The sequence below is a fragment of the Vanacampus margaritifer genome, chromosome 7, assembly GCF_051991255.1.
Source record: "Vanacampus margaritifer isolate UIUO_Vmar chromosome 7, RoL_Vmar_1.0, whole genome shotgun sequence".
In the NCBI taxonomy this organism is placed as follows: domain Eukaryota; kingdom Metazoa; phylum Chordata; class Actinopteri; order Syngnathiformes; family Syngnathidae; genus Vanacampus; species Vanacampus margaritifer.
The window spans coordinates 10,980,160-10,994,036 of NC_135438.1; the positions used below are offsets into that span (position 1 = coordinate 10,980,160).

Sequence of the window (13,877 nt, forward strand, 5' to 3'; positions counted from 1 at the left end):
CATCCGGCCCAATCCCCATCAAAAGAACCTGTGACTCCCCTTTGAATCGTGGGATTTACCTGTGATATGAAGTGAAATACTTTAAAGTATGCTGTGAACTGACCTGAAAATACTGCTTCAAAATAATTTCGGACTAAAACCAAAAACAGCATCTTGCTCATTGCTATGGTAACTTCATATTGCCTACTTCATTGTCAATAAAATAACGTACTGGTGGATCAGTTTTAATGGAAGAATATGTGCTTCATTTCCTTTTCCAAATTGTGTGTGCAAAATAATTGTTTATTAGGACTGCTCTAAGGTTGTTGTTTTTTTTAAGCTTTGATTCCCCATAGGGACTCCCGCGGGAAACCCCTTATGAAAACATTCACTGAAGTGACAAGTAAAAACCTACAAAAGTTCATTCTATGAACCAAACTATTTATGCAAAACAGTGTCCCAGAAAAGCTGTTTTTGCTATGTAACCCCAAGCAGGTCAAATCAGCAGATCTTCAGTCACTCAGCATGTGTGAAACATTCTTCTTAGGGTTCTGTCAACTGGCCTCAACATCAAGGAAAGTGGGCAAGCGGGGCAGCAGATGTGCTGTCTTTTTAAGCAAGGCTTAGTAACTTTGGGTTTTGACACACACTTAACAGGGAAGGGACCGTTCCTTTATAGACAGGTGGACAAGTTGAACATTTTTTCATTTTCTTTGTATTATGGGCTAACTAACAGATTTCACCAGTTTGGGGATATAAAGTATTTACAAAAGACAAATGGTCATACACTGAACTTTAGTCTCAAAGGGCCTGATTTACCCCCCCATCAAAAAAAAAGGAAAAAAGCTCCCTCTATCTCAAAAAGATTGCGGTGCAATTAGCAATAGGTGTAAAATCACATCAGCTTCTATATCACTTGTGGCCTCTCATGGTCATTTCCAAGTCGTGAAATTAATTTAGCCTCAATGGCTAAATAATTTAAGGTCACTGACGGTGCAGTGATTCACTCTCCTGACTTGGGTTTGATTTTCACTCAGTGTGTGAGCGGTTATCTTTCTATATGTGCCCTGTGATTGAGTGGCGAGGTAGTCCAGGGTGTAGTTTGCTTTTCGCCCAATGTCAGCTGGGATAGGCTTCAGCTTCCCGTGACGCTGGAGTATAACAACATGGATGGATGGATGACTTCATAATGTAGCCTCGAGAACCCCCGGGGATATATTTGAGTTGTCAGTAGTCCAAGAGTTATGATGGTGTGGTATTTCATTATCACTGCTAGCTGCTCATGCTAGCTACAGGTTGACTCGGGACTGGGAGCACATTTGTTGGCAGTGGGATTAAGAATTATTTTTAAATAACAACAACAACAGAGACAATCTTATGTTGACTTAGAGTTGACCATTCAGAAAGAGATTTCCTCTGGTAATAAATTGTTTTGAAATCACAACAAATTGGATGTACATTACATCCATGTACAGATGAAAAACATTTTTAGACCACATTAGTCGAAGGCTAAGGCCAAAATGTTTACTTATTAAAAGTCTAGAGACAATATAAATGTATTTTATTGTGATGTCACACACACAAGAACGTTTGTAGACCTTGGGCCCGACATCAGAATGCCTATAATTTGTTCCGTAAGCAAATTCAAACAGTTTCTACTTGTTAGCATTTCTGCTGTTTAGCTAATGTTAGCTAATGTGCAGTAAACGTCTATAAGCGCACACGTGCCAACGCATTTAATCTTTGGATTTTACTAAAGATTAAAATATAACACAATGAACAAAAAGACTGGTAATCCATTCACTTGTTTCAACATTAAGTTTCATACACCTTGTCCACATTTAGCATTGGTAAGATATAGTAAGTGACATTACAAATTGTGCCTGCAAAAAGTGCAACATGAAGTCCATTTAAAAGCATTTACAACATAACTCTACTTACATACGGCGCACAAAGATTTTTGTGTGCGAAAGCATGTCATGTCTTTGCGTAATAATTGCGTATAAATGAAATGACAATGATTGAGCAGATGTGCTCAGGGCGGCCCCCCAGTCATAGATATGACGACAATTGAGAATTATCATTTGGTATGGCAATAAATTACTCAGTGGTGTCCTATTTTTTAAGACATATTCGACATTACTGAGCTGGAGGCCAAAGAAATGAAAGAGTGAGTTAGTGGGAGATATTAAAGAAAGTGTCTACAATCCAGACGCCATGCAAGAATAATGAACAAGTGTAATGAAATGACACCCAGGAAGGCAGATAAAGGGTGCAAATGAGGAGGTGCAAATTAAGTATAAGAGGGGAAAGTGACAGAGCTTTTCTTGTTACAGTTGCTATATTGTATTGCAGAATTATAGAACAGTAAATGTACTTCTTGTATAAAATTGTACCTGTTCTCGCACTGTTCCGCAATTCTGACACACTAACTTGCAAAGAAACACCTGACATTTCTTGCACCTTGCCAGGTGAGGATTAATTTCAGTGAATTCATAGAAAATATGTGGCAAAGATGTCACCCAGGTGTTATTGTGTGACATTGAGTGGCACCATCTGGCACCTTCTTCTGTCTTACTCTTTGTTTTTTTGTGTGCGTGCTTTATTTTTATTTTTTAGATGAGGTTAGAAATTTGAGTCTGAAATTGCAGTCCCAGCAGTGCAGGAATGCTAAGCAGAATTAGAAGAAGCCCCAGAATGACTGCAAAGGGTTTCCTAATGAAGCCTCACAGTCCCTGCGCCAAAGTGACCCATTTTCTATCTATCGCTTCTCTCTCTTCTTCCTCTCCCATCATTGATGCAGCTGCCCTAAATTCGTCACCGGTTGAGAATATACATAAATTTAATTAAAACAGGCAAAAATGACCGGTCAAGATGCTTATATTCAATTTCTCCAAACCATTAGCCCTTAGGATTACTTGGACTCTGGAGTCTGACAGGGGTCAGTCTGCATCGGTGGTGGGAAATGTCACCATGGAAATGACAACAGCACAAATGAACTTTCATTTCAAAGGCCGAAAAATTAGATTGAGTTGATGACATAACCGTCGATGTCCTTCTACTTTTTACCTCAAATCATTTCATGGTACCAATACGGAGGGAATAATTAAATTTCCCTTTTCTCATTTAATCAACTGCAGAGAGGATCTGGGGTTTATGGAAGTATGGCTTTTGTTTGAGGAGAGACAAGTTGTATTCATTGGGTGGAGCTTGACTTGATTATGTTTTTTGTTTTTTTCAATGAAAATGCAATATATGTCTCATGCACTGTTCAACATGTTTTTTCATAGAGCACAGTGTTGTATATTTACTCAATTGCAGATAGTGCAGGAAGCTATGTGGGACCCCTGCAGGAGGTCGTCACCACAACAACAACGTGTTGTATGCGTTTTGCTTGCATATAGCGGGATTCCATGGCAGTGATAATAGAACAAGTAAAAGCAGGTCTAAGTTATGGTGCATCATCATCAAATTGAAAATGTTTCAATACAGTTTGCTGCTATGCATAATGTATACTTAAGGAATACAACACTGTTGATTATATGAAAAACTAAACTAATTGTTCATTTGTTATATACAATATATATATATATATATATATATATATATATATATATATATATATATATATATATATATATATATATATATATATATATATATATTATATATACGATTATGAAGAAAGTATTAATCACGATTCATTTGGTAATAATTGAAATTACGATTAGGACAATCATTAGTTTTTTGGGACAAAACAAGAAAATGTTTAAAGCAACACTAAAGAACTTCTGTTTATGTTGATTATGGCGGGGCCATATGGACAAAAGCGTTATTGTTATGCCTGAAGGAAGCCTGAAGGAAGACCAAATTTCTCATAAGGACAAGCACATTGCGTTGTTTTTTAGCTCACGCCAGCGAGTGAAAGCCGGGCCAATGTTGATCCTTGACTATTGTTTTATCCGGGTATGCTTCAATTTTTCGTTTTTGTCTCCTCAGACAAAACTTTTCAGTTGTTTTGCAGCCTCTGCCAGGAAAGCAGTAATCGCGCGTCGACATTCAAATTGACTTCTGTCTTGGTAACAAATGGGGAAAGGGGGAAGTGATGTATGGCATAAAGCATTCAGCACATTTGTAGTTTTTTTTTTTATGCGCCAGTGTTCCTAGCACCCTCCTCAAAGTTGCTTAGTGCCAGTAAAGATGATACAGACCCCCTCAGGCCATGGCAAACGTACAATTCAACTAGCTTTAAGTCAATGTTTCATCAGAAGAGTTCTGAAAATATTTTATTTAAGGTGCATTGTGCTTTTTAAAAAGGTAATATTAAAGATTTTTCTACATAATGCATGCTCTATCAATGCCCAGATGAGTACGAAGAGCCCTGACTGTTTTACTCTGACAGCACGTATCAGCTTTTTCTTTCCTTTATAGTAGAGTGTGCAGACCCGCACACTCCACAGTTTCTTTGGGGAGGGGAGGGGTGGAGTGGTGGATGGTGATGTCATGCGCGTCCCCGCGGAGTAGCGGACATGTGGCGTGCACTTAAGATCTTGCACGTACTCGCACGCGCACCATGAACGTGCCTGACACAGATGCTGCAATTACGCTTTGGGCCAGAGGTGGCAGTCACGAGTAAAAAAGTGACAAACTGCACAAAGATCCTTTAAAGTAGCACAAATGAGCATTTGGTTTTCGTTGATTATGGCGGCACCTTTGGACAAAAGCGTTATTATTTTCCCTTGAATTTCCCTTGAAAGAACCACATTTCCCATGAGGCCAAGCGTATGTCATCGTGTCCGCAGTTGGACTGAATTACATTGATTAAAGTGGCTATTTTCTATTTTAACATATTACTTGAAGGTTCTAATCGTATTTAGTGTTGCTTTAAGGTTGAAAAGTTCCTTAATGCTACTTTGAACATGTAAAAAATATTAAGGCAAATACATTTCTGTGGAACACTATAATTATGCAAGTTTCTTTTGGACCAAACAAGACTTATTAAATGAGTCATTTTAAAATAAATGGCTCAAAATTATTGTTAATAATCTTTTATTTTTGTTTACGGTTATGTCGATTTTGTAATTGTGGAGTGTAATAATTGAAATTGAATTCAAATGAGGTCACTTATTAGCAAAACTGCTCCGCAAAGAAAAACAATAATAATTCTAGCCTTGCAATATAATATTTAGATTCGATTAAGAATGAAGTCAAGCTGACATTTGTGCAGAGCTGCTGCAGCACAAGCAGTTGAGATGTCTATCACCTCGTTTTGGTACAGTTTAGGAATATTTGGACTAGAGTGGACAGAACTGAGTACAAATTTAGCAGCGTTTGTAATCACGAGGGCTATAATGTTGCCTTATTTGATTTTTCATGGATGTAACACAAAGGATGCTCCAAGTAAATATGGAGACTTTGAAGTGGTTTAAAAAGCACCTTTGATCACTCCGAGTAATGCTGATGAATAATGCAACCAATCACTTTTGATGTAGAGTAATTACCACCCAGAAGAAGGTTATATTTTTACCAGCGTCTCTTGGTCTCTTTTGCAGAAAATTACCAGTTTGACGGAATTTGCTGGCGAGTTGTAGTTAGATGAAAACACAAAATGGTCGATCTGTTAAACAGCAGTCAGGAAGGGCAAACCACTTTTCACAAATTGCCTCTGCAACCTCTTAAGCACCAAAACACCTTTTCGGGAGGGTTGAACTTTGAACTGTGGGTTGCTGTGTGTACGTGAATGTGTGTGTGTGTATTAATTCTATAGCACTTGCTGTCATTCCACTGGTGAAAAAACGAGGTGGCATAAGTCCTCTAGTGGGAGTAACTACACCTACATACAAGCAGTACAAACACACACACACACACATACAGTGTATAGGTATGATCTATGGCTTTATCGTCCCAACCTCTCAGCCCCGCTACCTGATCCCATAAAAAAAAAAAAATCATCCTTCAAACTATCTATCCATGATTCTTAGCTCAGACATTTACCTCAGACTACTTCTCGTCCTTCTTCCCCTTCCTCACTTTGCACCTTTCTTCCCATCTCATCCTATGTTCTTCCGTCCCCACCTGCAGGACCGGATTCTCCCCATTTGCTTTAAAACAGCCTCTCACTAACCATCTCCCCCTTTTCTCTCCACTGCGAGCCTACCTTAGCCTGACCTCACATCCTTTCTCTCCTTTTTTGCTCTTTCTCTTTCCGTTCTTCCCTAAACTTTCATCATACGCCTCACCGCTTGATCTATTAATCTCTCTGTGTCTCTCACTCAGTCTTCCTTATCCCCTTGGCTCCTTTCCTCCCTTGCCACCTCTCTCTCTCCTCCTCCTCCTCACCCCATTTTTCTCACCCTTCCCAGTTTCGGCACCTGCTGCTGAAGACGTCTAGACCAGAGATGGAGTGAGTGCGGAGAAGAAAAGACAAATAAGATTACAGCGGAAAGACTTAAAAGACATTGAAAAAAAAGGTTCATGATTGGACATTTGTTACAAATGAAGACACATTTCTTTGCGTTTTCATTGTGTATGTGTGTGTGAGAGTATGTGTGTGTGTTTGGCACCAAGGTAACAAAACAGCAATCATTTACTCCGTCACACCCACTTCACAACTCAGTCCTCTCAGTTGTCATTTCTTCTTAAATTGCGCCCCACTTTTTGAAACCTGCCCAATTCGCACATGCTATCAAAGTGTAAGAAATGTGATCCGAGGGGAATTTTTTGACATTTTCCCGCCACAATAGGCGTTCGGATCGAATTTTTGGCAAAGTGACGGCAAGCAAGGCTCCTGCCCAGTGATGAGGGAAACGAGGACAAACAGATGCTAGATTACATCTTTATATGACACACACACACACGGAGCAGCGTCTTTGATCGACTTGCGCGCTTCCCACTGAGTGTGTACGTGTGTGCGTGCAGCCGGATGTGGTAATTAACCTTTCTCCTGCTGAGCCGAGCTATTAAAACTGCGACTGTTAAAGGGTTTTGTCACGATCATAAACCATGACAAGAGTTGGTATGTTAAGAGCTGTTGAACACACACATTGACATTGTGTTCGGCATCGTGCAGAGGACATTGTTCCAAGTCCATATGTAATTTTCTATAATAACTAGATATAATATCCCTGGAGAACCCACGGGGTCAAATTTAGCCCCTATAAATTCTGCTACTCAAATAACAAAGACCTTCTTTTTTTTTTCCAGCAGTGATTTTGTCCCTGTGTTCTTGTTTCCATTGACCAAAGTGTGTTTGTACATTCAAAATCCAGTTCTAAAATGTAACAAATAAATAAAAAAATTATATTGTTCAATGTAGCTGTGTATTTGATTGATTATTTTCTTAAATTCTAAATAGTTTACTGACAGTTTTTGTTATTCTGATTTTTCCAAATGATACCCCTAAATCCCAAAAGGGTCAAATTTCGCCCTAATCCTAAATTAGGAAATAAAGGGTTAAAATTGAAAAAACATATATTTTGGTGTTCAGTGAAGTTATAGCAGTCATTTAATGTATAATTCAGAATTTTCCAAAGAAGAAAAGGGTTCTTGGGTTCTCAAGGGTTAAAGCTTTCATCAACACTGATGTAAAATTTCTCTACTACACAATCAAACGTCTTGTTCTTGCATTTTTTTGTGTAGGAAAGCCTACAAAAAGTTGCCTACTTTATTCATTAGGTTTATTAATTTTGGTGTATGTATTACTCCTGTTCAGAAACTGACCATGGATAACGCTTTATCTTTGTGAGAACCAAGAGGGAACACAAGTAGAAAAGAATACAATGATGTGATGAGAGCGTTTCAGTCTAATTTCTTATATCAGAAATAGCATACAATGAAAAGCGCTAAACAACACTTGGGGGCTCGTTATTATACTGATTTATTTTCTACCTCGACTTACCAAGACGAATGCGCGCACATGAAAAAGTCTCATATTGGGGCCAACGTGACAGATGGGCCAACGCAAGTGAAACACACGCCTTTGTGCCCTCAAGTGCGTTTAGTGGACGAGCACTAGCCAAAGCTTAGCCGCTAATGAGGTTCTACTCGTAACTCCAACTGAGCCCACTCCAAATAGTGGTGACCAGACACACACTACGGGAGGGAGGCTGGGCTGTAACGCACACTCACACACACTTAAAAACAACCTTGAGCACCAAGGCAAATAAAACACCAAGGGGCACACTATCATAGTGTTGCTTGCCAATCTCATCGAGTTCGATTTTTAACCAAGTTTTTGTATATATTTTTAGGTCACAATGTCATATATTTAAGCTATTGAGCTAAATGTTATTTTATTACTAGTACTTGTCTATCCATCAATCAATTACTTTATCCCTATAAAGTCTGAACCATTAAGTATATAACAGAAAATTCAGATTTTTTTTTTAAATAGAGTATCTATAGTTAAAAAAATAAAAATCTACTTCCAAGTATTATTTTTGGTTTGTGTCACTTTTGATACAACTGGTCACAATGCTTTAAATTTAAATTTATAACTGTCAAAAAATATCATAACAAACAGACATATCAAATATATTGGGGTATTTCCAAAAATCAGAAAGAAAATTTCCCTCTATTAATATGTGTCTCTTCTTTCTCAATCTCAGTTCGCTGGAAAAGCCATCAGCTGGGTGATACTGCCCTCTAATGTATTATCCGTGCAATGCATTTGTCAGATCATATACGTAAGGGTTTTATTGGGGGGGAAAAAAATTATACTCATGAAATTGAGGGCTCAAAATGTTTTCTATTTAACATGATAAGTTTGGTCGTTAAAGGGTTATTGATTCCCGGGGGACAATTAGTTATGTTAGCTGGTTTTCATTGAATAATTTAGCCACTGCTTATAGTCGCTTATATAACGTGTTCATGATTGTGTACATGCTAGATACATGACATTGATGCTTTGCTGATTATTCTTTGTCTGCGTTGTTACAGACCACAGTAAATAAAAAAATACATAAATAAAAAAAATACATAAAAATAAATAAATAAATAAATACAAGTTCAATAGTGGAATAGCAGTGATGGAGGTGCTTATTCATCTTGAATGAATGATGCAAGCGGTGACTAATTGGCCAGGCTTTGTAATTGAAGGGATGGTTGCGATTCGAGGTGTACAGTTCCATGCAAACATCTTAGGCAGCATTAGTAGTTCATTAGCATATTGACCATAAATAGCAAGAACATCACCGACCACAGACCTAAGGCTGAACACTGGAAAAAAATCTCCTTAGAGCCTTGTTTTGTTCCTGGTACATGACATATTTTATCTCAACTTGAAGTATTCAAGTCGACTTTTACGACATCCTCTCTGCCTGAGAGTAATAAGTTGGAGATACACTCGAGCTGCAAGCCCTGATCCGCAAATAAACAATAACAGCGGATGTGCTCGGTAAAAGTTGGAGGCGGTTATGACTAACAGTTTGTGACAGTCAGTTAGAAAGCACTGTGGATAAGGATTTGTTGTACTCTATGTTATCATTATTGTTTGTGTGGGAGCAGTACAATGCAATAACACAGCTATTCTATTAAATCTCATGTTCTCAAAATGATAGTTTAACTGCTGGAAGATTCTTCAATTATGTCTTTAGAAAGCAACTACTACTACTCACTTCGGGCATGATTTACTAAGATCCCAAATAGTGGGCACTAAATTGAGTGTGTGTACACATTGGCAGGCATGTACCACATGATTTACTGAGATTATGATTTTTTTTTTCTAAAATGCCAAATTGTGCATTAATTCATTTTAACAGATTGCACACATTGTTAGCAACAGATGTAAAAGTAGTGATAAACTTAAGTGGACTGGAGAATATACGGACAATTGTTTAGTAGATTTAGTTCTGGGTGCCCTTGGTTAATAGATCAAGTTTGCGCCGGTTATTGCAAGTGCAAACTTTTACTCGATCAAAAATTGGTAACTCTAGATTATCAACTTTAGTGGGCTTTAAAATTGTTGGACTAAGCAGGACAGCTCGCAGGTAGTTTTATTATTAGCCTTGGAGCTAATGTCCCCGTAGTGGTATTGTTTGTAATAGGCTGCTGTGTTTGTTTACCATTAAATACTTGGCACTTAACATAGCGGTGTCAGTGACTTTGCCTTACAACAGTAGGGGGAGCTGTGGAGCGAGTTACAGTGGCACCTTGATTTTTGAGCACCCTCAACATAACGAGTTTTCAAGTTCCAAGCTGTCACTTTTTTTTTTTTTTGGGTGTGTGTTGTGAGCAATTTTTTTTAGTTATGAACAAACTTCAGCTTTGCGGCCGCTCGAGTTAAGTGATAATAACAAGAGACCTTGCAGACCTGTCGCCAGAGCCCAGGTTTAAGGGGGGCACGTGAAATGCATGGGGTAGGGGAGGGGGGGTGGGGTGTGGTTTATTTTGAATACCCTACAGACAGCATTAACTTGCCCCATATATTTGGATAAATTCATGTGGCACTGCCGTGCATCCATCCATTGAATGGCGCCCGCTGATAAGTATTATCATAGACAGCATTTATAGTACACATATATGTGTGCATATATGTATAATCAAGCCCCAACTCACTGGATTAATAAGAAACCATTACCTTTGATTGTATTATCCCATTCTAACTAAATTATTTGCCGTTTTAATTATAGGACTGCTGAAAGCAGCACATATTACTCTCCACCCTAGAAAATCCCCAGATTTTTCCGCAAAAATGCGGCCCGTACCGTAGATCGCACCGGGACAAATGAGGTATCAAACGATGCGGCTCGATCTGACTCCGTGCGGCATTACTTTTCTAGGAATTCCGAGTTACCATGGCGACGCAGTTCCCAAAAAACTCCCAAAAAACTCCCAAAAAACTCCCATAGGAAATGTATGGAGAAAGGGGGGACAAATTACAGATCAAGCACCTTTTTCCAAGACACGCTGCGCGCGCATACGTTGTCCGACCGATATGAATTTTAGCTCATTTTGTAGCAATTTTTCCCATCTTTAGCTCAGTGTCAAAATGTATTTTAAGGAATGAAAGCTCTCCCCCCTATGCGGGTTCAAAGACAGTGAGTGAAATAGCCTTCTATTACACTCTGTGGCGCAATTAGGCTTTGAGTGGCGGGAACCAAAAAAATATATTTCCAAAAGTCAAAAGTTTCACTTCAACTCATCACCATGGCCACAATCTTTGCTCACTAGACATCAAATTCTCACATTTTGTAGTGACAAGTCTCTTCTTTCAGACAAACTAACTTTTATTTGGCTAAGGTGTCATTTAATACCTTTATTTTCACTTTAAGCGAGGAGAAGTCGGACTAACTTGCCTATCTTTTCCATGTTAAATTCGCCTCCTTTTTCCTCTTCATTTTGGATAAATCCTAAGTTTTCAACCTACTCTCATTTGGTCATTTTTCATCCGATTAAAAAAGTGAGAACATGCTCGCGTTCCCCAAACCCTTGCCGTTCTAACGAGCCATTTTTTGAATCTGCATCTTGAACCGTTAAGTCGTGAGAGGCTTTTATTCGAGGTGTGCGTCTCTCATACAATATCAATGGAATGTGGGTGCGTGACGTCTCCAAGTCAAATGTGTGTGCGTGAAAAGTGCATTTTTCTTAAAGGGACAGTGAGATACTTTTAGTTGATGTTGATTATGGTTAACTTCCACATTTCTTGACCGATTGTTCAGCTCATTTATAAGAGTCAGCAGTCCCATTCAAAATTTCCGCGGGAATTTTTCTAGTGTCAAATACAATTGCCACATCCAATATGGCGGATGTGCTGACATATCGCTTCGAACGGGCCACCCGTTTGTTTCACCGTTGTGTCTGCAGCAGAATTACTGAGAAAAATGGAAAGCAAAATCCAACCTCATTTTAGATGACCAAACAAATGTGGCTCCCGTGGTTTCCTTTCTTTAAGTTTCTCTTTAGTTGCCGACATTAATGTAACGTATTCATGGCGTATAAGCTAGCATACCTAACATTATTTTCAGTAATGCCGTGATTGGCTGTTGCAGATAAGACTGGCCATGAATCAAACAATATCACACCCCTGTTTCTTCATTTTTTTTATGTCTTAGTGATATACAATTCAACATCAGTATTTTAAAACACAAAATTAGCTACTATGAAAAATCTAATAACAAGAAAAGTTTATTTTTAGAGATCCATGCCACAAATGGGAGGGCAAAATCATCTTGGTGGGTGGGCACGGACCCCTACGGCTCACCCATGGCGACGGGTGTGTGAAATGGTACTAATAGTCAAACATACAAATACATTTATTATTTTTTTTTACAAGTTTGGTCCCAAAATGAATTAAACTCATAAGTCAAGGTAGTAAGGTGCCAATGTATGCAATTTACTTAACTCTAGTCCACAGTGATAATTACTGGGGCATTATGTGTTGTGTTACACCCCCCGAAAGAAACAAAAAATAAAAAAATAATAATAATTTGCACACATATTTTCCCATAACACATCATAAGTACGATACCACAAAACATTTTCTGTTCTGCCTTGTGTTACAGTTCCAATCATATGGCTTGCATCAGCTCAGGGTCTGTGCATTTGCAAACACAACTTTAGCAGTTGTGCAATGTTTCATTTCACTTCTTTTATGCGAGCACAATGTGCAGTGAGCTCGACATCATTTGCCAATGTAGATTGCTTTGTTACAGGACATGGGACGGCGTGCTGTTGGCCTGCTGTGTTTCGGGGATGTGGAGAGGGTGGAAATAAATCAGGAAATAATGAGACTCTCTCTTACCTTAAGAAGCACTTCAACACGTCAAACTGTGAAGAGAGAAAATAAAAGAGATGGGGGGAGGGGGAGGGAGAAAATATGTTTTAATAGAAACGTCGGCATGGATACAAAAAATTGTGTGATTACTAAAAGGTGGCAGGTCGATTGAATTGCACAAGTGCAGGGAAGCCTGTTGAGCTTTTCCTATATTTCTATACATAACCACAAACAGAAAAATGTACAACATTTAGATCATTTTTTTAAGGCAAACTCACACAAATGGTTACTTGGAAGAATCATTATGTACAAATCACATGGTGACGCCAATCATCTGTAACAAACTGATGTTCATAACTGACTATGTGGAGTGTACTTAAAATTTTGCATATCCACTTAACCCAAATCTCAAATCTAATAAGTTTATATGTAGATTTGTAGTAATTGTAATATTGTTTTTTGTTGCTGTAAAATTGCTGCAATAGATTAATTAATAAAGTGAAAAAAAGTCTGAAAAATTATTTCTTTTCATGGAAAAATGGTATCAACACTAGAGATGTCATTTATTAAATAGTAAAAAACGTATTGAATGGCAAAAACAAAAAAAGCTGTCCACGCATTTTGCCTGTAGGAAGAAGTCCCGCCTATGCACATTTGTTCAACCAATCACAGATTAAGCAGCAGCCATGTTGGATGCTCATAAAGCGAGCGCGGCAATCATATGTGAGAAGGTGAAAATGGGATTTTGATAGCAGGCTGATTACATGACCTCCTCATATCATGAATCCGTAAGCACACATGTCGATTTTCCACACCAAATTCAAGCATCCATATCTTGGACCTTGTATTCAACATATGCAGTTCACGGTTATTGTTTGTTTCAGGTCAGACATTTATTTTATACATAGACAACAGAATTACATTTTTATTTTTTTTGTTTTTATTTATTTTTAATTTTTAATTTTTTAATTTTAAATTTAAATAAAAATAAATAAATTAAAAAAAGAGAGCAATGATGATGACATGTCAAATTGGTAAAATTACCGAATGAACAATACTGAGCTCTCCACAAAAAATAAAAAAAATAATTCCATTTTGAAGACCGACCACGTTAATTGCAGTCATGACGCACACATTGCCCATCGTCTTTGCAGGTTTTTAGCCGTAATCATGAATGGTGACCACC

At 38.2% G+C, this 13,877-nt stretch overlaps 1 protein-coding gene across 20 annotated transcripts in view; it reads right to left on the reverse strand.

The window, feature by feature from the left end:
- LOC144055777 (receptor-type tyrosine-protein phosphatase delta-like) overlaps positions 1-13,877 on the reverse strand; it is a 209,188-nt gene that overhangs the window by 143,749 nt on the left and 51,562 nt on the right. For all 20 annotated transcript variants that reach the window (XM_077572073.1, XM_077572070.1, XM_077572069.1 and 17 more), the window contains exon 3: positions 12,719-12,744. The gene's annotated coding sequence lies outside the window, so the exon portion shown is untranslated. The remainder of the gene's footprint in view (positions 1-12,718; positions 12,745-13,877) is intronic.